General features: G+C 46.7%; 1 protein-coding gene across 3 annotated transcripts in view; it reads right to left on the reverse strand.

Moving 5' to 3' along the window:
* Window positions 1-7,650: 7,650 nt before the first annotated feature.
* The window catches only part of LOC105494624 (KH RNA binding domain containing, signal transduction associated 1), a 47,363-nt gene continuing 33,976 nt past the window's right edge, over window positions 7,651-21,037 (reverse strand). The window contains exons 11-12 of one of the 3 annotated variants that reach the window (XR_011623686.1): window positions 11,357-11,475; window positions 7,651-8,193 (exon numbers count right to left, since the gene is read on the reverse strand). The gene's annotated coding sequence lies outside the window, so the exon portion shown is untranslated. Of the gene's footprint in view, window positions 8,194-11,352; window positions 11,476-21,037 lie in introns of all 3 variants that reach the window. The other 2 variants (XR_011623683.1, XR_011623688.1) reach the window with 2 other exon arrangements.

The raw sequence follows: 21,037 nt of genomic DNA on the forward strand, positions 1-21,037 counted from the left end.
CTCTACAAAAAATTTAAAAAATTAGCTGGGCATGGTGGTGCATGCCTGCAGTACCAGCTATTCAGGAGGCTGAGGCTGGAAGATTCCTTGATCCCAGGAGTTTGGGGTTGCACTGTGGCCCAGACAATAGAGACCTTGTCTCAAAAGGAAAAAAAAAGTCAAGAGATCAGTAGACATTTCTTTCTTTTTCTTTTCGAGACAGGGTCTTGCTTTGTCGCCCAGGCTAGAGTGCAATTGTGTGTTCATGGCTCGCTGCAGCCTTTACCTTTTGGGCTCAAGTTACCCTCCCACCTCAGCCCCCAGAGTTTCTGGAACTACAGATGCATGCGACCACACCCGGCTAATTTTTTTTTTTTTTTTTTTTGAGTTGGAATTTCACTCTTGTTGCCCAGGCTGGAGTGCAATGGCACAATCTCGGCTCACCAAAGCCTCCACCTTCCAGGTTCAAGCGATTCTCCTGCCTCAGCCTCCTGAGTAGTAGCTGGGATTACAGGCATGCGCCACCATGCCCGGCTAATTTTTGTATTTTTAGTAGAGAAAGGGTTGCTCCATGTTGACCAGGCTGGTCTCGAACTCCTGACCTCAGGTGATCCGCCAGCCTTGGCCTCCCAAAGTGCTGGGATTACAGGCATGAGCCACCGCGCCTGACCCACACCCGGCTAATTTAAAAAAATGTGTCTTTTGTTTTGTTTTGTTTTTTGAGAGAGACAGGGTCTATGTTGCCCAGGCTGATCTTGAACTCAAGTGATCCTCCTGCCTTGGTCTCCCAAAATGCTGGGATTACAGGTGTGAGCGACCACGCCCAGCCAAGACACTTTTTTTTTTTTTTTTTTTGAGATGGAGTCTCGCTCTCGCTCTGTTGCCTAGGCTGGAGTGCAATGGCGTGATCTCAGCTCACTGCAACCTGTCTTCCGGCTCCAAGCAATTCTCCTGCCTCAGCCTCCTGAGTAGCTGGGATTACAGGCACGCACCACCACACCTGGCTAATTTTTGTATTTTTAGTAGAGATGGGTTTCATCATATTGGTCAGGCTGGTCCCAAACTCCTGACCTCATGATCTGCCCACCTCAGCCTCCCAAAGTGCTGGGATTACAGGTGTAAACCACTGCACCCAGCCTGACACTTTCTTGATGGCATCAATTGACTCCTGGATCCAACCATACCTGAAGCTTTTATGGATTTTTTTCTGTTGCAGAAAGCCAGTTTGTGCCTGGTGTTTGACAACTGCAACTGAAATAATCTAGAATCTACAATTCTATTATATAATCTACCTGAAAGACCTAGGGTTTTTGTCCTTTTCAAATCTGCCTTTTACAGGTTCCCTGGAGAAAATATTTATCTTTTCTTTTGTAAAAAATATTTTTATATCCCACATACAATCATTCCCAATCCCTGGAGAAAATAATAAGATGGCAGGATTTTGGCTAGGCTCTTGTCTTCCAGACCTGTGACCATACGTCTCAGCTGTTTTGTAACTTTGAAACCCTCACTTCCCCTCCCTGAGCTTTCATTTCCTGATAAAGTTGCTATCTATTGGTCCTTCCAGGAGTCTTAAGTTTTTGAGGAAATGCCACTGGCTCTAAGCCAATCCTGTCACTGGGTACTGGAAGCTGAGGTCTCTTCTTTGGTCATGTTATTCTAGGACCATGGCCAAAAGTTGGCAAATCTGTCCTGTTTTTTAGAGACACAGCCTCACTTTTGTCACCCAGGCTGGAATGTAGTGGTGCAATCATAGCTCACTTTAGCCTCCAACTCTTGGACTCAAGTTATCCTCCTACCTAAGTGTCGCTAGTAGTTAGGACTACAGGTATACACCACTGTGCCTGACTAATTAAAATAAATAAATAAATAAAATAAAAATGGCTGGGTGTGGTGGCTCAGGCCTGTAATCCTAGCACTTTGGGAGGTCAAGGTGGGCAGATCACAAGTTCGAGACCAGCCTGGCCAACATAGTGAAACCCCGTCTCCACTAAAAGTACAAAAAAAAGCCAGGCGCAGTGGCTCACGCCTGTAATCCCACCACTTTGGGAGGCCGAGACAGGCGGATCACGAGGTCAGGAGATCGAGACCGTCCTGGCTAACACTGTGAAACCCCATCTCTACTAAAAATACAAAAAACTGGATATGTTGGCGGGCCCCTGTATTCCCAGCTACTCGGGAGGCTGAGGCAGGAGAATGGTGTGAACCTGGGAGGCAGAGCTTGTAGTGAGCTGAGATTGCGCCACTGCTCTCCAGCCTGGGGGACAGAGCAAGACTCTGTCTCAAAAAACAAAACGAAATTTAAAAAGTACAAAAAAAAAAAAAAAATTAGCCTGGCGTGGCAGTGTGCACCTATATTCCAGCTACTCAGGAGGCTGAGGCAAGAGAATTGCCTGAAGCTAGGAGGTGGAGGTTTCAGTGAGCCGATATTGCGCCATTGTCGGGGCAACAGTGCAAGACTCCATCTCAAAAGAATTTTTTTTTTTTTTTGTAGAGATAGTCTCACTCTATTACCCAGGCTGGTCTTCAACTCCTGGGCCTGTATGATCCTCCTGCCTGGGCTTCCCAAATAACTGGATTTACAAAATGGAACCATAACACCTGGCCCAAATCCGTCCTATAAATCATTTTTTTGTTTTTTTTTTTTTGAGGCGGAGTCTTCACTCTGTCGCCCAGGCTGGAGTGCAGTGGCACCATCTCGGCTCACTGCAAGCTCCGCCTCCCGGGTTCGCGCCATTCTTCTGCCTCAGCCTCCCGAGTAGCTGGGACTACAGGCGCCCGCCACCGCGCCTGGCTAATTTTTTGTATTTTAGTAGAGCCGGGGTTTCACCGTGTTAGCCAGGATGGTCTCGATCTCCTGACCTCGTGATCCGCCCGCCTCGGCCTCCCAAAGTGCAGGGATTACAGGCGTGAGCCACCGCGCCCGGCCTTTTTTTTTTTTTTTTGAGATGGACTTTTGCTCTTGTTGCCCAGGCTGGAGTGCAATGGCACGATCTTGGCTCACTGCAACCTCTGCCTCCTGGGTTCAAGCGATTCTCCTGCCTCAGTCTTCTGAGTAGCTGGAATTACAGGCGCCCACCACCATGCCTGGCTAATTTCCGTATTTTTAGTAGAGTTGGGGTTTTGCCATGTTGGCCAGGCTGGTCTTGAACTCCTGAACCTCAGGTGATCTGCCCGCCTCGACCTCCCAAAGTGCTGGGATCATAGGCATGAGCCACTGCACCTGGCCTTAAATCAGCAGTTTTCAGCCCAGACTATGAAGACCTCTGGTGGTACACAGAAGTGATGAATCCGCAGGATAAAACACAATGCAGCTTTCTGGAATGTCAGTTTTATTCAACGGAAATATAAGGCAGAATATTCAATATCAAAATGCAGTCATTAAGAACACATTCTCTGGAGCCATTCAGTGCTGTTGAAGCATTAGCTATTTTTATTAAAACATGGATATATTGTGAAGTACAAAGTAAACTAATGTGGGCTGGGCATGGTGGCTCACGGCTATAATCCCAACAATTTGGGAAGCCAAGTTGGGCAGATAACTTGAGGCCAGGAGTTCAAGACCAGCCTGGCCAACATGGTAAAACCCCACCTCTACTAAAAATACAAAAATTAGGCGGGTGTGGTGTTGTGCACCTATAATCCCAGCTACTCAGGAGGCTGAGGCATGAAAATCACTTGAACCTGGGAAGTCGAGGTTACAGTGAGCTGAGATTGCGCCACTGCACTCCAGCCTGGGCAACAGCAAGACCCTATGTCAAAAACAAAAACAAGCCGGGTGCGGTGGTTCACGCCTGTAATCCCAGCACTCTGGGAGGCTGAGGCGGGCGGATCACCTGAGGTTGGGAGTTGGAGACCAGCCTGACTAACATGGAGAAACCCCGTCTCTACTAAAAATACAAAATGAGCTGGGCATGGTAGCACATGCCTGTAATCCCAGCTACTCAGGAGGCTAAATCAGGAGAATCGCTTGAACCCAAGAGGCAGAGGCTGTGGTGAGCCAAGATCGTGCCATTGCACTCCAGCCGGGCAACAAGAGCAAAACTCCATCTCAAACAAACTAATGTGAATTTAAGATTGAAGGCTTTGAAAAAAATGTCAGGCCGGGCGCGGTGGCTCAAGCCTGTAATCCCAGCACTTTGGGAGGCCGAGACGGGCAGATCACGAGGTCAGGAGATCGAGACCATCCTGGCTAACACGGTGAAACCCCGTCTCTACTAAAAAAATACAAAAAACTAGCCGGGTGAGGTGGCGGGCGCCTGTAGTCCCAGCTACTCGGGAGGCTGAGGCAGGAGAATGGCGGGAACCCGGGAGGCGGAGCTTGCAGTGAGCTGAGATCCGGCCACAGCACTCCAGCCTGGGCAACAGAGCGAGACTCCGTCTCAAAAAAAAAAAAAAAAAAAAGAAAAAAATGTCACCTACACCTACAGCCCGGTCCCAGCCCACCAGCGATGTGCTTTCACCTTCTCTTGCCAGCAAGAATACTTACATCTGATTTTCAATACCAGAGAATCCAGGTGTCTTCATGTTCTTCCAAGTTCCTGGACCGTTCTCACTCCATGTATACATTAGTCTCCCCACACAACCTCCCACCTACCAGGCAATCCCCCACCCCCATTCTCATCCATTCGTCTTCCCACATCTTATATTACAAATATATGCAAACTATAGAAAACCCAGAAAATACTGTATTTCTTTAGTTTAAAAAGAGATTGGATTTTGACAGGTAATGTATTTAAGGTAATTAAGATAGAGGGAACTGTCAAGTAGGCTACGTTCCAGAAAGGTGAGTCCAGTTTGGCTTGCAAGTTAACTGAAGATGAGGCTGGAAAAATAGGTTCAATTCGGATCACTTGATGATCCTGAATGTTACACACAGTAAAGAATTTGGACTTGATTTCAATTCTCTAAGCCTGTTTCATCTGTAAAATTAGGAAAATTACTATGTTGTGAGGATTAATGGAGAGAAGCAAACACATGGGAGAGATATCCTATGTGACAAATGGAGCGGAAGTTATTAGGAGTTGGAGACACAGATTCTTTTCCTTGGTGTAAACTATCCCCACCCCTCAGGGTGGCCTGAAATTCAGTCTCTCATTTATCTTATTTTTCTGCAATGCACATCTTAACCACCAGAGAGAGCCTGATGCAAAGGAATCTGAACTCCAAGTACAACAGGGAAATTGAGCTGGGCATGGCTGGGCGTAAGATGTGAAATCCTGGATACAACTGCAGCGATTCTCAATGGTAGGGTAGGGAATGGATCCCAGTGCCTCCTCTATGGGCCTTCTTAGATCCATCCCAAGGAGAGGGGGTGGGGCATGCTGCCACAACCTAGAATTTAGCAGCTAGCCAGATGTAAGGTCACCAGGAAGGTGGTGAGGTGGGTAAGGATGAGGGCCAGATCTAGTTTGGGGACCTGAATTTCTGTATCTCAAGCAAAAGAGACTCTCAACTCTTGCTCATAAGCCACAATGCCCAACTCCTTCCTGGGCTACCCCATGCCAGGCCAGGTCATCTAGCTAGACCTGGGGAAAGGAGGAAGGGGAGACAGTTGCATATCTAAGAGCTGTCTTTAGGGCCACATCCACATGGCATCAAGACCTCAGCCTTTAGGTCTATCAGAAAGGGCAATGGGACCTACCTTCTCCAATCATGGTTCACTAGCCTTGCATCTTACAGCATTTTTACAAAACTTTGCTTTCCTGGATTTTTGTTACGGATGTTAAAATGAAAACCTAGGGACATTGAACAGTTTACCTAAGGTTGAACAGCAGCAGCCAAGGGCAGAAGTAGGCCTGTAGGCAACAGAAGTGGCTCTGAGGGGCCAAGGAAAGGGCAGGCAGGCAGGTAGAGCAACAGCCTGCTTGTTGAGCTGCACGCATTGACTCTTGGCCAGGCCTCATACCCGCTCCTCCAAGGCCAGCTCTGCTGCCAGGCCCCAGGCTGCCAGCCCCACCTCCACACTCCCACCCCAGTCCCCTGAGAGCCCATCACCTTGGCAACAGCCAGAGAAAGGCCCAACTAAAATATTTATGGCTCAAAACAGCCTAGAGGCTTGGGAGGGGGGAAGAGGGAAAGGCTGATGTCATCCCTTCTCAGCTTGCAGGGGAAGTGACTGACATACAGGGCAGCTGGGTGGGTGGGCCAAGCCCAACAAGTCAGGGCTCTCAAAGGAAGATCCTAAGGACCATTAAGTGGTAACAGGAGGATGAAGGCTGTGACAGGTGACAGGACTGCATAAGACCCACAAGCCTGGGAAAAAAGGAGGAGGGAAACTTAAGGATTGAGCAGTATTGTGTCCAGAGCCCGTGCCAGGCATTTCAAACACATCATTTGCTTCTCAGATCCCATTCAGTAGGTAGCAATTCTTATCCTACTTTGATGGAGTAAACAGGCCCTACAGCTCTTCTTAAAGCAAAAAGAAAAAAAAAAATTTAAACAGGCTCTGGAAATATACAAATGATGAGCTGGGATTTGAATTCAGATCTGTTTGGCTTCAGCCCTGTAAGCTTTCCTATAAAATTCTGTGGCTCCCGAGTAGAAATCCTAGCAGACTAAGGGTATACCTGTCTAGGAATCTAACACTGGCTCCTCGGCCAGTGACTCAGGTTCTGTGCCTCCATTTATATGATGAGGATGCCATCTGATTCCCTAATTCCCCACCCCAAACTCCTCCCTTGTCAGCCCTGGACTCAGAGCATCCAATGTAAACACAGGGTAACAAACTCATCGAGGCTGGCCTGTGACTTTTCCAGTTTTAGCACTTAAAGTCCCATATCCCAGAAACTCTGTCTTGGGTAAACCTAGATGATCTGTCATCCTAGACGAACCCCTTATGCAAACAAAATGCTTTACTATTTCAAAGCACTTGTGGCTGTGAGAGGTACAAATAGGTCAAAAGAATAGGCCATGAAGTCTGATAGTATAGATCATGAAGTCTTTTTCTAACCATAGGCAAGTTTTTTTATTCTCCTTGAGTCTCAGTTTTTCTCATTTTCCTGGTACATACTAAGAAATAAGTAAATTATTAGCTGTTATTTATAGTAATCAACAATGAAGACAGAAACAGGCTCAGAGGTTAAATAGCTTGCCCAGTGTAAATCAATTGACTTTAAGGAATCCCTTTCCATTATACTTCTGTTCCTGCTAAGGACCAATCCAAGCTCACTAGAATGCCCCAGGCACAGCTAAAATGCAGATAAGCTCTATTCTCTCCCTAAACTCAGTTCTTCCCCTTGTTCCTTTGTTAGGGTAAATAACTAGAAGGCATTAGGGAAGAGTGCAGTATCAGAGGTCCCTAGCCTCTCGGAAGCTGAGTATAAATCAACCTAGAAATAGGCCAGAGGAAACCAGAAGCCTATCAAAGGCTGACTTTCCAATCCTTCTAGAGAAAATGTCAGAATAAATAGCTGGCCTAGTATAGCTGGAAGGAAAGTGAGAGCTAGACGGGGGCTTTGGCTCTCTCCCACAGTTGATAGAAGCTACCAGAGTGGGGCCATTCATCACTTGACCAAACCTTTATTGAGCTCCTCAGGGGCAGATACTTGCTGGGGAGAAATATAGTACAGAGGTGGAACAGAAAAAGCCCTACTACCCTTTATGGCCTTTTTGGACAAGGTAAGTAATAAACAATGAAGAGAAAAACAGGTTCAGAAAAGAGAAATGCAGGTTCAGATGTTAAATAACTTGCCCAAATAAACTGAATCTTCTCACTTGGCTTTCCTCAGTCTTCAATGGAGGGGCAGTGATCACCCTCCTTTGGGAGCCCTCTGGAAGGGTTCAAGGACTCACAGGCTAATACCCGTAACGCAGGTGTGGTAGTGGGGAAACAAAACGGTCGTAGGGTGTTTCAGCCAATTCTCTGGGAGGCTAAAGGGAACCACATAGACTGGGAATGGCACAGTCGGAGTTGCCAGTTCATTCCCATCTAGGAGGCCATGCTAGGGATACCCATTAGTCCCCTTCAACTCTTTAAAGTCTTGAACAGTTTAATTGTTAGCACCACAGTCCCCTGCAGCCCTGAGGACTCCATTCTGGGCCTAAAGACTCTTAAGGGATCCTGACTGGCTTTCTCTGGGTAAATCTGACAGATCAAGTAGAGTGAAAGAAAACTGCTGATCTCCTCTCCTGGGTTTCTCTGTGTTCAGCAAATACCCTCAGGCCAGCCTTTATACAGCAGGTAGCTCTCCAGGTTTCCGAGTCCTCTGATAGCTGCAAAGACACAAGGCAGAAAATTAAGAAAGCTCCCCTATTAGGGGGCTTCCCAGCCTCCCACCTGACCAGGCTGCTTCCCTTACAATTGCCCCATCCCACAGCACAACTCTAGTTGTTTCATTCAGTACACAGGTTTCTTGGGTACACAGATGGGTAGAAAACAGAAGTCCACAGCCTATGAATTCTCTTTTTGCTGTCAGGTAATGAAAATGCAGTCTCACACTCAGTATCTCCTGTCCTTGGTCATATATCAGCTGAGTGACCCAGGGAAGAATCAACAAAACCTTTGGGGGGCCTATCCAAGCTTTGAAGCCTCTATAAACAAAGGGAAAAATGCTTTCTGCTGTCCTAGAGATGTGAAAAAGATGAACAAAAATCTTTAAAGTCTGTTGAAGAATGGAAATCAGAAAATAGGCATCTTCTTATCACTATTATTGGTAACTCAATGTTAGGCTCAAGGAGCCATGGATGTTATGAAGGATTCATCCCAGCACCAAATAGGGTGGACTAGAGGAGACACATCTTAAATCTGGGGCACAGGGAAGGGGCTTGATCTCATGCTAAAACCTGTAGCAATGCTCCTTCTTCTTCTTTTTTTTTTAAAGACAGTCTTGCTTTGGCCGGGCGCGGTGGCTCAAGCCTGTAATCCCAGCACTTTGGGAGGCCGAGACGGGCAGATCACGAGGTCAGGAGATCGAGACCATCCTGGCTAACACAGTGAAACCCCGTCTCTACTAAAAAAATACAAAAAACTAGCCGGGCAAGGTGGCGGGCGCCTGTAGTCCCAGCTACTCAGGAGGCTGAGGCAGGAGAATGGCGTAGACCCGGGAGGCGGAGCTTGCAGTGAGCTGAGATCCGGCCACTGCACTCCAGCCTGGGCGATAGAGCGAGACTCCGTCTCCAAAAAAAAAAAAAAAAATAAATAAATAAATAAAATAAAATAAAATAAAATAAAGACAGTCTTGCTTTGTCACTCAGGCTGGAGTACAGCGGCAACATCATGGCTCACTTCAGCCTTAGTCTCCTGGGCTGAACTGATCCTCCAACCTCAGCCTCCAAATACGATCACACACACACACACACCAACATCCTTGGCTAACTTTTAAATTTTTGTCTCCGTATGTTGCTAAGACTGTTCTCAAACTCCTGGGATCCTCCTAATGGCCTCCCAAAGTGCTGGGATTACAGGTGTGAGCCACCATGCCTGGCCAGTGCTTCCTGTCTTTTAAATGGTGCTACCATCTCCCTAGCTGTTCCAGTCAGTAACCCGGAACCTCACTATGTTCATTCTATCTCCTAAAAGATATATATATATATGTATTTTTTTTTTTTTTTTTTTGGAGACAGTCTTGCTCTTTTGCTCAGGCTGGAGTGTAGTGGCACAATCTCAGCTCCAGTACTGCAGCCTCTGCCTTCTGGGTTCCAGTGATTCTCCTCGCTCAGGCTTCCAAGTAGCTGGGATCATAGGCATGCGTCACCACGCTCAGCTAATTTCTGTATTTTTAGTAGAGATGGGGTTTCACCATGTTGGCCAGGTTGGTCTCAAGACTCCTTACCTCAGGTGATCCACCCGCCTTGGCCTCCCATAGTGCTAGGATTACAGGCATGAGCCACTGTGCCTGGCAAAAGTTCTTGAATTCATTTACCTTCTCTACATTTGCAATATTACTCTACTATAGCCCTTTTTTGTTATTGGTAAGACAGTCTCACTCTGTCACTCAGGCTGCAGTGCAGTGGCACGATCTCAATTCACTGCAACCTCTACTTCCTGGGTTCAAGAGATCCTCCTGCCTCCACCTCCTGAGTAGCTGGGATTACAGCCACATACTACCATGCCCGGCTAGACCTTTCTTATTTCTTGCCTAGACTAGCAAGTTTCTTAATAGGTCCCCATAACCATTCTCCACTCATCAGCACATTGAATAATTTCATTTTCCACACCCTCCTCCTCCCATTTAGTTGTCTTCAGTGGGATGTTAGGACTGCCATGTGTTAAGGGACTCTCCTCATATCCTATTCCTTTCACCCACCCTGTGAATTGGAAACCAAAACTCTATGAAACTTTGCTTTTTTAAAGTCAGCCAAGTGCAGTGGCTCACACCTGTAATCCTAGCACTTTGGGATGCTGAGGTGGGAGGACCACTTGAGGCCAGAAGTTCAAGACAAGCCTGGGCAACATAGTGATACTTTATCTCTACAAAAAATTAAAAAATAAGCTGGGCCCATGCCTACAGTCCCAGCTACTCTGGAGGCTGAGGTGAGAGGATGGCTTGAGCCCAGGAGGTAGAAGCTGCAGTGAGCTATGATTGCTGCAGTGAGCTATGTTCACTGCAGTGAGACCCCATCTGTTTTTTTTTTCTTTTGAGACAGAGTTTTGCTCTTATTGCCCAGGCTGGAGTACAGTGGTGCAATCTTGGCTCACTGCTACCTCCACCTCCCGGGTTCAAGCAATTCTCCTGCCTCAGACTCCTGAGGAGCTGGGATTACAGGCACCCGCCACCACGCCCAGCTAATTTTTTGAATTTTTAGTTGAGACAGGGTTTCACCATGTTGGCCAGGCTGGTCTTGAACTCCTGACCTCAGGTGAGCCGCTCGCCTCAGCCTCCCAAAGTGCTGGAATTACAGGTGTGAGCCATTGCACCTGGCCCCTGAGACCCCATCTCTTTTTTTTTTTTTTTTTTTTGAGACGGAGTCTTTGCTCTGTAGCCCGGGCTGGAGTGCAGTGGCCGGATCTCAGCTCACTGCAAGCTCCGCCTCCCGGGTTTGCGCCATTCTCCTGCCTCAGCCTCCGGAGTAGCTGGGACTACAGGCGCCCGCCACCTCGCCCGGCTAGTTTTTTGTATTTTTAGTAGAGACGGGGTTTCATCGTGTTAGCCAGGATGGTCTCGATCTCCTGACCTCGTGATCCGCCCGTCTCGGCCTCCCAAAGTGCTGGGATTACAGGCTTGAGCCACCGCGCCCGGCCGAGACCCCATCTCTTAAAAAAAAAAAAAAAAAAAAAAAAAAGAATAAGGTCCAGCTAGGTGGACTTTACACCTATAATCGCAACACTTTGGGAGGTTAACATAGGAGGATCAATTTTGCCTAGGAGTTCGAAACCAGCCTGGGCAACATATTGAGATCTTGCCTCTACAATAAATAGAAAAAATCAGCCACCTGCCTGTTGTAGTCCCAGTTACTTGGGAGGCTGAGGTGGAGGATCACTTGAGCCTGGGAAGTCGAGGGTGTAATGAGCCATCATCTTGATACTGTGCTCCAGCCTGGATGACAGAACAAGACCTGTCTCAAAAATAAAAATAAAAAAGGTCCAGATTCTTACCTTGGCTTCAACTTGCTTCAGTCCTATCCTCTGCCTATAAAGTGCTGCTCTATGTCCTTTCCCCAAGCCCTCTGCCTAGCTAAGTCTTCCTTCAGATGTTGGCTTAAACATCATTTCCTCAAGGAAAACCACAGTACCCTCATCGCACCGTTCTTTTCTTTGTAGAACTTTACACAATTGAAATTGTTATTTATGAGATTATTTGTTTAATGTCTATTTCCACAAATAGACTATAAACTCCACGAAGCCAGGGACCATTTTATATTGTTCACCAGCCACTGGATCCCCAGTGTCTAGCACATAGTAGGTGTTTAATGTATAATAGTGAATGTATTTTTAAAAAGAATGAAAGGAGACATTTGTACTGATTTCTGGAGAGAAGCTTAAAAATAATCACATCAGAGAATAAGATATTTCTCTTTCTCAAAGGCAGATGCAGAATGTGTTTGCTACATTCCAACCCCAGAGCCTGAGACCTGAGGAGCAACCATCTTATACCTAAAGCTAGGCCATGAATAGGAACCATGAAGGCTGCTGGAGTTAGAAGACCCCTGGGAATAATTAGCCCTGTATCTGAACCCAAACTCTTCTATCTCAAGTTTTCACACACATCATGGTGCCTAGAAGAAAGAGACTGGCTACCCTGAGTTTGACAAGGGAACAGTCAATTCAGGCATCTTAATGCAATATTAAGATCAGAAATAGTACCCAAATTTCTGGCAAGGTGCCCTTTTTAGCTGATTAATCTGGGCTGATAGACTGGCTGTGCCTCACACTCTATCTAGAAACATCTCAACTAAGCTGTCTTTTTTAATGAGTCCCTGGACGACCCCCCCCACCCCCAATTTGCCCTGAAAGTGACAAGGCCTCCTTGAAGCAAGAAGCTCCCCAAGGTCTAAGGATGGGGTTAGCTTGTGTACATGAGAACTCCTATCAGCCCATTCCCTGCCTGAGATGCAAATACAATCACCACAGTACCGGCTAGGAATGAGAAGTATGGTCACTGGTGAGAGGCTAGGGAATCTGTGATCACGGTATACCAAGAAGCTAAACCTCAGCAGCACAGCTATGAAATTCACATCCCTTTCAGATACACGTCTCTCTCCTTTTAGGAGAGAGAGCTGTACACGAAAGCAGAAATTACATTCAAAATAAACAAACAAACAAAAAAAAACCAGAGAGTGTGAGCTGCAGTTTGCAGAACACTAGATGAGACTGCATCCTCAGCTTCAGAGCCAGAATAGACAATAGAGTAGAAGACCTCCAGCCCTGGGACTGGAAAATGGATTCTAGAGGTCAGTGAACATTCTTCCCCATTACCTCCCAAAAAGGGTTGAGTCTCCTGCTTGAAGGCAGCCTCCTTAGGAGCCGAGGGCAGCAATCAGGCTACAATAGGACTAGGGTGCAGTGCCCCCATAGGCTTATGCTCCTAAGGGGCCTTGAAAAGCCAGGTCTATTTTCTAGGCCAGGGAACAAAAGAACGGGTAGTTAAGGCAGTGCTGTGCACTTCCTCCCCTCCCCCTAAGCAGCTGCTGTCTCAGACAGCTGTTTGCAGCCTGTCTGCTTGATGCTATTAAATATTCATCAGATGCTTGCTAGCTTTAAACATGCAACGACTATTAATCCAGGGAGCAGGAGGTACATGTGGGTCTGAAGAGAAGAGGGGAGGGCTCATAAGGATCCAAGTCTTTTTTTTTTTTTTTTGAGATGGAGTCTTGTTCTTGTCGCCTAGGCTGGAGTGCAATGGTGCGACAGCGGCTCACCATAACCTCCGCCTCCCAGGTTCAAGCAATTCCCCTGCCTCCGCCTCCCAAGTAGCTGGGATTACAGATGTGCAACACCACGTCCAACTAATTTTTGTATTTTTAGTAGAGGTGGGGTTTCACCATGTTGGCCAGGGTGGTCTCAAACTCCTGACCTCATGATCTGCCCACCATGACCTCCCAAAGTGCTGGGATTACAGGCGTGGGCCCCCGCACCCGGCCCAGAATCCAAGTTTTTTAACTTCAGGAATCTGGAAACCAAGCCAGGGGTACCAGTCCTATACACCAAAGCCAGGAACTACTTCGGTGTAAGCTGATCATGTGGCCACCCTAGGTACAGAGAAGACCAGCAGCTGAGGAGGAGCATAAAGACTTCAGTCTAATCTCCATCTCTTGGACTCTGGTTATCTCAACTTCTAGACATACATTTCTCACTCTGTATGCCACGGATAATCATTGCTTCACAGGGTTGTTTGTGAGAGTTAAATGAGATACTGTATAATTCAGAGGTGTCCAATCTTTTGGCTTCCCTGGGCCACATTGGAGTAACTGTCTTGGGGCACACATAAAATACACTAACGACAGCCGATGAGCTTAAGAAAAAAATTGCAGACAAATCTAATCATGTTTCAAGAAAGTTTATGAATGTGTGTTAGGGTGCATTCAAAGCTGTCCTGGGCCACAGGTTGGACAAGCTTGCTGTATATGAGACTCCCAGCACAGAATTAGCACATAATTAAGAGCTTAAAATGGAGGCAGGGACCTTATCCATTTAGGACTTTTAACAATCTGTTAAGAGCAAAGTTTCTATTAGTAGACACTCAGGAGTTCTGGTTTCCATTTCACAGGGTGGGTGAAAGGAATACGACATGAAGAGATTCCCGTAACATCGGGCAGTCCAGACATCTCATCCTCAAACAACCCAAGTACCAGACAGGAGAGATGAGTCTCCTTTCTGAAAAAGGCAGGAATTAAAAGGCCTTCAGGCAGAAGGGAAGGCGGGAGGACAACAAGGGGAGAATATCTCCTTCACTCTCCCACAAAGAAGTAGCGCCACTTTACAGAAAGTTTCCTTCCCTTATTTTCCCTACCTTGCCGGCACACTGGTAAACAGATGTGATGTAAGTCACTCTCATGCTTAAGGCATTAAATAGCTCAAACTTTAGAATAAAGTTCAAACTCTTTGACTAATATGTAGCTTCCAAAATCAGCACCAACTTATTCTTCCAATCTCTATTTATAGCTAATATTTGAGTGCTTACTACGTGTCATGTTGAATGCATTTTTTTTTTTGAGATGGAGTTTCGCTTTTGTTATGTGCAATGGTGCAATCTTGGCTCACTGCAACCTCTGCCTCCCAGGTTCAAGCGATTCTCCTGCCTCAGCCTCCAGAGTAGCTGGGATTACAGGCATGCGCCACCATGCCTGTCTAATTTTTTGTGTTTTTAGTAGAGACGGGGTTTCTCCACGTTGGTCAGGCTGGTCTCGAATTCCTGATCTCAGGTGATCCACCCACCTCGGCCTCCCAAAGTGCTGGGATTACACACGTGAGCCACTGTGCCTGGCCTGTTGAATATTTTATATGCATTAGCTCACTCGATCTTCCCAACGATGTTGTGAAGTATCTATTATCCCCATTTTACAAATGATGAAATTGAGACTTGAAACTGAGGCAGAATTTGAAAGTAGTCTGTTTAGGCAGGGTATGATGGCTCATACCTGTAATCCTTACCACTCTGGGAAGGTGCTTGAGGCCAGGAGTTTGAGTCCAGCTTGGGCAACATAGAGACCTGTTTCTATAAAAAAAAAAAAAAAGTCAAGCGGGCATGGTGGCCCATGCCTGTAGTCCCAACTACTTGGGAGGCTGAGGCAGGAGGACAGCTTGAGCCCAGGAGTTCAAGGCTGCAGTGGGCTATGATCACACCACTGCACTCCAGCCTGGGTGGCAAAGCAAGACCCCACCTCTAATTAATTCATTAAATTAGTCAGCTTAAAGCTATAATAAAGTGTTATTATGCTAAACTATCCATTTGTCTGCCTGGCAAATTTTGGTTATCCTTTAAGATGCAACTTAAATGCGATCCCCTTTGTCTGGCTCTCCCTAAGCCTTTCTCAGGCAGCTCCTCCAGGCTCCCTGGTATTCAGTTCTGCAAGAGAACATGATGATACACTACTATTATATTTTTTGATTTATTATTTTATAGATATATTAGTATTTTTTGAGACAGAGTCTCGCTGTCACCCAGGCTGGAGTATAGTGTCATGATCATGACTCTCTGCAGCCTTGACCTCCTCCTGGGCTCAAGCAATCTTCCTGACTCAGCCTTTCAAGTAGCTGGGACTACAGGCGTGCACCACCACATCTACCTTTTTTTTTTTTTTTGGTAGAGATGGGAGTCTCACTATGTTGCCCAGGCTAGTGCCGAACTCCTGGACTCAAGTGATACTCCTGCCTTGGGGTTACAGGGTGAGCCACCAGGCCTGGCCTATTTAAAATTTTCTGGTCTCAGTTTCATCATGTGTAAAAATGGGATAACAACATTTACCTCACTAGTAGAGAAAACTACATGGCACAGAGTAAATAGTCAATACATGTCTGAATTCACAAAATACGGTAATAATATAATTTTTTTTTTTCAGGATGCATCTTGTATTTGATGTGAAAAGAAACCACTATGTCAGCTTAATTGGCAGTCTTTTTCCTTCCCTCCCTCCCTCCCCCTCCTCCCCTCTCCCCTCTCTCCTCTGTCTGTCTCTCTGTCTCTCTTTTTCTTTCCAGCACTTAAAGACACAACTTACAATAAGCAGTCTCTTGGGGTCAATGAAATTTGGAATTACACAAGCAGCAAGCTTTCAGCACAGAGAATGGACTTTGCTGTACAAAAATGTTGATATGCACCCTGTCCTAACGTGCTATGCAACCATGGGGTAAATTACCTCACCTCTTCCAGTATCAGTTGCCTAATCTATAAAAATAGGGACACACAGTAGGCATTCAAATTGGGCTCTTCTCCCTTAGCCAAGCAAAGCTGCCTATTTTCCCTATCTCACTTTCCTCTTCTTTTAAATGTGGTCAAGATCAGTGATACCATAAACTGAGAACAAAATGAGGGAAAAAAATGAAAATGACTACTTACTAGTAGTACCGCCAGCAAACAGCAGCCTCTGTAGGGTCATACAAAGTACAGAAACAGGCCGGGCGCGGTGGCTCAAGCCTGTAATCCCAGCACTTTGGGAGGCCGAGATGGGCGGATCACGAGGTCAGGAGATCGAGACCATCCTGGCTAACACGGTGAAACCCCGTCTCTACTAAGAAATACAAAAAATAGCCGGGCGAGGTGGCAGCGCCTGTAGTCCCAGCTACTCAGGAGGCTGAGGCTGGAGAATGGCGTGAACCCGGGAGGCGGAGCTTGCAGTGAGCTGAGATCCGGCCACTGCACTCCAGCCTGGGCTACAGAGCAAGACTCCGTCTCAAAAAAAAAAAAAAAAAAAACAAAGTACAGAAACATATCAAGAAGACAGTGAGCCCATGTGTTGCCTAACACACCCTTATCTTTGGTGGCCACAAAGTCCTATCAGGTGTTAATGCATCTCTAACTTCATTCTTAGCCTGGGACAGGAGATGAGATTTGGTGAAAGACAGTATAAAGGCGGGACAAACCCTAAGCCTGTATCTATACTGTAGGTAAAGAAGGGTCAGAGTATTCCCTCAGTAGTAACTGTCATTGCCAAGTGTCCACCCTGGAGACTATGGACAGTGGTGGGGGAAGAGAGGGCTAGGAAGGGAGGAAGTTGATGGAGGGAGATGGGCATGCTGGAGCACAGCCTCTGAGCCTCTGGAAAACCACCTATGACCAGGCATGGCAGCTAGAACAGCCTCATTCCCATTTTAGCAGCCTGCAGTATAATACAGAAAATAAAGGCATGCTTTGTAGTCACCCATACTTGGGATCAAATCCTAGCTCTATCACTTACAAACTCTCAGTGATGTAAAAATAATCTGATCGGCTATTATTTATTATTGAACAGCAACTGCCAGAAATTGTATTACCACTTTAGGTAATAACTACTTCAAAAGGCAGTAGACCTACATACATCTGTGGTTAACTGATTTTTGATAAGGGCGACAAGACCATTCAATGAAGAAAGAATAGTCTTTTCAACAAATGGTACAATGGGATATCCATATGTAAAAGAATGAATTTGGGCCAAGCACGGTGGCTCACGCCTATAATCCCAGCACTTTGGGAGGCTGAGGCAGGCAGATCACCTGAGGTTAGGAGTTCCAGACCAGCCTGGCCAACATGGCAAAACCCTGTCTCTACTAAAAATACAAAAATTAGCTGGGCGTGATGGCGGGCGCCTGTAATCCCAGCTACTCGGGAGGCTGAGGCAGGGAGAATTGCTTGAACCTGGGAGGGAGAGGTTGCAATGAGCTGAGATTAAGCCACTGTACTTCAGCCTGGGTGACACAGCAAGACTCTGTCTCCAAAAAAAAAAAAAAAAAAAAGAATGAATTTGAACCCCCACCCCAGACCATGCACAAAAGTTAACATAAAATGAATCATAGACCTAAACGCAAGAATTAAAGCTCAGCATGGTGGCTCACACCTGTAATCTTAGCACTTTGGGAGGCCAAGGTGGGTGGATGGCCTGAGCTCGGGTTCAAGACCAGCCTGGCCTGGCCAACATGGTGAAACCCGACCTCTACTAAAAAATACAGAAAATGGCCGGGCGCGGTGGCTCAAGCCTGTAATCCCAGCACTTTGGGAGGCCGAGGCGGGTGGATCACGAGGCCAGGAGATCGAGACTATCCTGGCTAACACGGTGAAACCCCGTCTCTACTAAAAATACAAAAAACTAGCCGGGCGTGGTGGCGGGCGCCTGTAGTCTCAGCTACTCGGGAGGCTGAGGCGGGAGAATGGCATGAACCCGGGAGGCGGAGCTTGCAGTGAGCCGAGATCACGCCACTGCACTCCAGCCTGGGCGACACAGCGAGACTCCATCTCAAAAAAATAAAGAAAGAAAGAACTTACAACTCACTAATAAAAAGACAAATTATCCCATTTAAAGGTGGGCAAAGCATTTAGATAGACATTTTTCCACAGAAGATATATAATTGGCTAACAAGCACATGAAAATATGCTCAATGACATTAGTCATTAGGGAAATGCAAATCAAAACCACAGTGAGGTACCACTTCACACCCACTAAAGATAGCTATAATAAAGTAAATGCTGGTGAGGCTATGCAGCATTTGGAACCCTCATACATTGCTGGTAGGAATGGTACAGGCTCTGTAGAAAACAATTTGACAGTTCCTAAAAAAATTAAACAGGCCGGGCATGGTGGCTCACACCTGTAATCCCAGCACTTTGGGAGGCTGAGGCAGGTGGATCATGAGGTCAGGAGATTGAGACCATCCTGGCTAACACGGTGAAACCCCGTCTCTACTAAAAATACAAAAAATTAGCCAGGTGTGGTGGCACGTGCCTGTAGTCCCAGCTGCTCGGGAGGCTGAGGCAGGAGAATCACCTGAACCCAGGAGGCAGAGGTTGCAGTGAGCTGAGATCGCACCACTGCACTCCAGCCTGGGCGACAGAGTAAGACTCTGTCTCACCCCCCAAAAAAAGAAATTAAACAGAGTCCCAGTATGACCCAGAACCCAGATATTCTTCTAGGTATATACCCAATAAACTGAAAACATGTCCACACAAAAACTTATATACAAATATTCAAAGCAGTATTATTCGTAATAGCCAAAAAGTAGAAACAATCCAAATGCCTGTCAATGGATGAATGAATAAATGAAACGTAGTATATGCACACAGTGAAATCGCATTTAACACTAAAAAAAAAGAAAGGCCGGGCGCGGTGGCTCAAGCCTGTAATCCCAGCACTTTGGGAGGCCGAGACGGGCGGATCATGAGGTCAGGAGATCGAGACCATCCTGGCTAACACGGTGAAACCCCGTCTCTACTAAAAAATACAAAAAACTAGCCGGGCGAAGTGGCGGGTGCCTGTAGTCCCAGCTACTCGGGAGGCTGAGGCAGGAGAATGGCGTGAACCCGAGAGAAGGAGCTTGCAGTGAGCTGAGATCCGGCCACTGCACTCCAGCCTGGGGGACAGAGCAAGACTCCGTCTCAAAAAAAAAAAAATAATAAAAATAAAAAAATAAAAAAATAAAAAAGAAAAAAAAAAGAAAAAAAAAAGAACAAAGTACTGATACATGCTACAACATGGATGAACCTTGAAAACATCCTAAGTGAAAGGAAACCAGTCGGCTGAGCATGATGGCTCACATCTGTAATCTCAAACTTTGGAGGCCAAGGTAGGTGGATCACCTGAGGTCACGAGTTCCAGACCAGCCTGGCCGACACAGTGAAACCCCACCTCTACCAAAAATACAAAAATTAGCCGGGCATGGAGGCATGTGCCTATAATCCCAGCTACTCAGGAGGCTGAGGCAGGAGAATTGCTTGAACCTGGGAAGCGGAGGTTGCAGTGAACTGAGATCATGCCACTGCACTCCAGCCTGAGTGACAGAGCAAGACTCCGTCTCAAAAAAAAAATAATAAAAAAAAAGGAAGCCAGTCACAAAAGACCACTTATTGTACGATTTCATTTGTATGAAATTTCATTTGCATGAAATCATACAGAAAGTGGTCTTCTGTGACTGGTTGAACCCTTGGTCTTAGCCTTCTGGAGGCTAAACCCTTGTCATCTTTAGTGCATGTCCACAGCAGGCAAGTCTATAGAGACAGAAAGCAGAGTAGTAGCCTATGGCTGGAGGGATAAATTGGTGGGAGACAGACAAAAGGCATGGTGTTTCTTTTTGGGATGATAAAGACATTTCAAACGGACCATAGTGATGACTGAATGACTCTGCATATACTAAAAACCACTGAATTGTACACTTTAAGTGAGAGAACAGTATGGTATATGAATTCTATCTCAATAAAGTTATTTTAAAACTCCCCCAAAACTCTAAACTTCTTTGCCACTAGGACAGTTATGTCTGTCCAAAAAGAATCACTTAAAAATGCTAACATGGGCCGGGCGCGGTGGCTCAAGCCTGTAATCCCAGCACTTTGGGAGGCCGAGACGGGCGGATCACAAGGTCAGGAGATCAAGACCATCCTGGCTAACACGGTGAAACCCCGTCTCTACTAAAAATACAAAAAAAAATTAGCCGGGCGTGGTAGCGGGCGCCTGTAGTCCCAGCTACTCGGGAGGCTGAGGCAGGAGAATGGCGTGAACCCAGGAGGCGGAGCTTGTAGTGAGCCGAGATCACGCCACTGCACTCCAGCCTGGGTGACAGAGCAAGACTCCGTCTCAAAAAAAAAAAAAAAAATGCGCCGGGCGCGGTGGCTCACGCCTGTAATCCCAGCACTTTGGGAGGCCGAGGCGGGCGGATCACAAGGTCAGGAGATTGAGACCACGGTGAAACCCCGTCTCTACTAAAAATACAAAAAATTAGCCGGGCGCGGTTGTGGGCGCCTGTAGTCCCAGCTACTCGGGAGGCTGAGGCAGGAGAATGGCGTGAACCCGGGAGGCGGAGCTTGCAGTGAGCCGAGATCGCGCCACTGCACTCCAGCCTGGGCGGCAGAGCAAGACTCCGTCTCAAAAAAAAAAAAAAAATGCTAACATGGCCAGGCGCGGTGGCTCACGCCTGTAATCCCAGCACTTTGGGAGGCCGAGGCGGGCGGATCACGAGGTCAGGAAATCGAGACCATCCTGGCAAACACGGTGAAACCCC

This window comes from Macaca nemestrina, chromosome 1, assembly GCF_043159975.1.
Source record: "Macaca nemestrina isolate mMacNem1 chromosome 1, mMacNem.hap1, whole genome shotgun sequence".
NCBI classification, from domain to species: domain Eukaryota; kingdom Metazoa; phylum Chordata; class Mammalia; order Primates; family Cercopithecidae; genus Macaca; species Macaca nemestrina.